At 37.4% G+C, this 4474-nt stretch overlaps 1 pseudogene; it reads right to left on the bottom strand.

Annotated features, from left to right (window-relative positions):
* Positions 1-2014: 2014 nt before the first annotated feature.
* On the bottom strand, positions 2015-2948 carry LOC123936006 (annotated as a pseudogene).
* Positions 2949-4474: the final 1526 nt, after the last annotated feature.

Below are 4474 nucleotides of genomic sequence, written 5' to 3'. Positions count from 1 at the left end.
ATAAAAATTGGAAAGTGAGGCAAACCATAAGAGACTATGGACTGAAAAACAACTAGAGGGTTTTGAAGGGTCAGGGGTGGGAGTTTGGGGGAACAGGTGATGGGTAATAGGGAGGGCACGTATTGCATGGAGCACTGGGTGTTGTGCAAAGACAATGAATACTGTTACACTGAAAAAAATAAATTTAAATACTGAAAAAAATAAATACCATCGCCATTTTTTGCAGAGCTGGAACAAACAATCCAAAAATTTGTATGGAACCAGAGAAGACTCTGAATCACAAGGGGATTGTTGCAAAGGACAAGTAAAGCTGGGTGCATTACAATGCTTGACTTCTAACTATATATTACAAATCTGTGATCATCAAGAAAGAATGGTATTGACACACAAAAACAGACACATTTATCAGTGGAACAAAACAGAGATCCCAGAAATGGACCCTTATCTCTATGGTCCACTAGTCGTCAACAAATCAGGAAATAATATCCAATGGAAAAAAAGGCAGTCTCTTCAATAAATGGTATTGGGAAAATTGGACAGTCACATGCAGAAAAATGAAACTGGACCATTCTCTTACAACATACAGAAAGATAAACTCAAAATGGAAGAAGGACCTAAATGTGACACAGGAATCCATCAAAATTCTAGAGGAGAACACAGGTTACAACCTTATAAACCATGGACACAGCCACTTTTTCCAAGACAAGTCTATAAAGGAAAGGGAAACAAAGCAAAAGTAAATTATTGGGGCTTCATTAAGATAAAAAGCATCTTCACAGCAAAGGAAACAGTCAACAAAACTAAAAGACAAACTACCAAATGGGAGAAAATATTTGCAAATGATATATCAGATAAAGGGCTGGTATCCAAGGTCTATAAAGAACTTACCAAACTCAACATCCAAAAACCAAATAATGTAGTCAAAAAAATGGGCAGAAGACATGAACAGACACTTGTCCAAAGAAGACATACAAATGGCCAACAGGCACATGAAAAATGCTCCACATCACTTGCCATCATGGAAATACAAATGAAAACCACAACGAGATACACCTTTCACTGGTTACAGTGGCAAAAATTAACAAGACAGGAAACAAGTGTTGGCAAGGATGTGGAGAAAGGGGACCCTGTTGGTAGGAATGCAAGCTGGTACAGTCACTCTGGAAAACAGTATTTAACTTCCCCAGGAAGTTAAAAATGAGCTACTTTATGATCCAGCAATTACACTATGGGGTATTTACCCCCAAAGATAGTGATGTAGTGAAATGAAGGGGCACCTGCACCCCAATGTTCATAGCAGCAACGTCCACAATAGCCAAACTATGGATAGAGTCAAAATGTTCTTCAGAAGATGAATAGATAAAGAAGATGGATGTGGTTCATGTACACAAGGAATAATAGCCATTGGAAAGGATGAATATCTACCATTTACATGAACATCAATGGAACTGGAGGGGATTATAGTAAGCAAAAAAAGCAGAGAAAGACAATTATCATATGTTCATTCATGTGGAACATAAGGAATAGTGTAGAGGACAATAGAGAAAGGGAGGGAAAACTGAATGTGAAATCATCAGAGAGGGAGATAATCCATGCGAAACTCTTAACTACAGGAAAGAAACTGAGGGTTGATTGTGGGTGGTAGGTGAGGGGATGGGGTAACTGTGTGAAGGAAATTAAAGAGGGCACATGGTATGCTGAGCACTGTGTGTTATATTCAACTAATGAATCATTGAACATTATATAAATAACAATGTAGTATACTTTGGCTAATTGAATTTAAATAAAAAATAAATAAATGAAGGAATGGAACACCACAGAAGGTTGTAGTTATAAAATTTTGCAATATTTAATATTGAGATATTTTATTTTTTAAAGACACACTTGTATTTATTTCTAAATATGGCCTGGAAATATTCTGTCTCTCAACGGTTTTTCCTATATATTTTTTCTTAAGGTATTTATGCTCTCCTGGTCTTTTTAAAAGATCTTGTATTAGCAAAATCTAAGTGTTCTACATTCGCAGGGAAATTATCTTCCCAAATATTCTCCAAACAGCTGCTTTAATCTCCTTGTTTCTAAGACTATATATGATGGGATTCAGGAAAGGAGGCAAAACTGTGTATGCCAGAGCAATCATCAAATCTTGAATGGATGAAGTTTTGGCAATTGGTCCTAAGGCAGCAAAGAGTCCTGTAATGAGGAAGAGCATGATAACAATCAGCTGTGGGGAGCAGGCGGAAAAGACTTTTACTGTATTCTCCACTGAAGGGATTCTGAGCACTGTTGAGAATATCTGGATATAGGAGATGATCATAAGAACAAAGCATCCCAGAACAAAGCAGGAACTCAGAGCTAGGGTCACAAGCTCAACAAAGAAAACCTCATGAGAAACTGGGGCCAAAATGTGAGGGATGTCACAGAAGAACTGGTGGATTATGTTGTATCTTGAAATGGAATCCCTAAATATGTTGCCAGTGTGGACTGCTCATAAATAAAACAACTTAGCCAGGCAATGGCTGCTATGTGATGGCATTTTTCTGGTGTCATAATGGCTTCTTATTGGGGGGGTAACAAATGGCAACATAGCAGTCATAGGACATGACAGTGAGAAAGGCCAGCTCAACAGAAGCAAAAGCAAAGAAAAAATAAACTTGAGCCACACAGCCAAAGTAAGAGATGGAGTTATTGTGAGTCCAGGAGCTGTGGACTGACTTAGGCACAGTGACTGAGATGTAGCACAAATCCAAAAAGGAGAGGTTCTTCAGAAAAAAGTACATGGGTCTGTGAAGATACTGGTCAAAAGTAATGATTATCATGATGAGAAGGTGCCACACCAGTGCTGTCAGATAAACCAGCAGAAACACTCCAACATGAAGTATCTGTAGCTCACAGATGTCAGAAAACCCCATGAGCAGGAACTCTGTCACTTCTGTGAGATTGTCCATTGTGCAAGGAAATCTGTGTTCTGATTGTTTAAGAAAATATGTAATAATTAAAAATGAGACAAAGAAAAATGAGCACAATATTGTATTAATACAATTATGTAGGAATTTTATCCCCTAGTTAAAGGAATAAATTAGATATCATCTATGCTGCTTAAGTAAATACATTTCTTAATTTAAATTCAATTAGCCAACTTGTAGTACACCATTGGTTTCAGATGTAGAGTTCAACAATTCATCAGTTGCATATAACACCCATTGTTCATTACATTACCTGCCATCCTTAATGCCTATCACCCAGTTACCCTATTCCCCAATCACCTCCAGAAATTCTCAGTTCCTTTCCCACAGGTCAGAGTCTCTCATGATTTGTCTCCCTCTATGATTTCTTCCCATTTTGTTTTCCTTCCCTTATCCTATGATCCCCTGCACTGGTTCTTATATACCTCATGTGAGTGAAAACATATGATAATTGTCTTTCTCTGACTGACTTATTTCACTGAGCATAATACCCTCTAGTTCCATCCAGTGTAAATGGTAAACTTTCATCCTTTCTGATGGTTGAGTAATATTCTATTGTATATTGTATCTCTTGTATATACATCATATATTTTTATCCATTCCTCTGTCAATGGACATCTAGGCTTTTTCCATAGTTTGTCTATTGTTGAGTTTCTTTAAGAAAAAAATATTACTTTATTCATAGGTTTCTTTAGCTCTCAGTAAGGTCATAAGTAACCGTCTGTAGGCTAATAAAATTCCTACATCTAAAGCTTCCAGTTCTTCCCCTGTCCCACATAACCAACTCTGTATTGATAACTCCTCCAGATTACCACTGAAACTTCACAATCAACATGAACCAAAATTCATTTACTACAGATTATGTCCTCTGAAGATCCTTTAAATTCATTCAAGTGTTTCGCATTAAAATACATTCACTTCCTCTCTGTCTTGTATTTTTTTCAACAGGCTCATTTAGAGTTTGCTAACTCCAAATTTTTGTCTCTCCAATCCATTTTTTACTCATAAATTAGTGGCTTTAATAAACCCCTATTAGATCATGCCAATCCTCTACTTAAAAATCATTCAAGTTACCCATTTTGCTTGGAAGAAAATTTAAATGCCCTAACAGATCTTCAAAGACTGTTTTTAAAAACTCCAGTATAGGGGAGCCTGGGTGGCTCAGTGGGTTAAAGCCTCTGCCTTTGGCTCAAGTCATGATCTCAGGGTCCTGGGATCCAGTCCCACATTGGGCTCTCCGCTCATCAGGGAGCCTGCTTCCTCCTCTCTCTGCCTGCCTCTCTGCCTACTTGTGATCTCTCTGTCAAATAAATAAATAAAATATTAAAAAAAACACCTCCAGTATAATTAGTGTTCTTCTAGTTTAAGGTGTACAATATAGTGGCTTAACAATTCTATACATTACTCCAGTGCCCATCAAGGTAAGCGTACTCTTAATCCCTTTCACTTATTTCACTCATCCCTGCTCCCATCCTCCTTGGTAACCACCACATTGTTCTCTATATTTA

This window comes from Meles meles, unplaced genomic scaffold, assembly GCF_922984935.1.
Source record: "Meles meles unplaced genomic scaffold, mMelMel3.1 paternal haplotype, whole genome shotgun sequence".
NCBI lineage: Eukaryota > Metazoa > Chordata > Mammalia > Carnivora > Mustelidae > Meles > Meles meles.
Note: the sequence above shows the minus strand (reverse complement) of the source record. Positions and strands in the feature narration are given on the sequence as shown.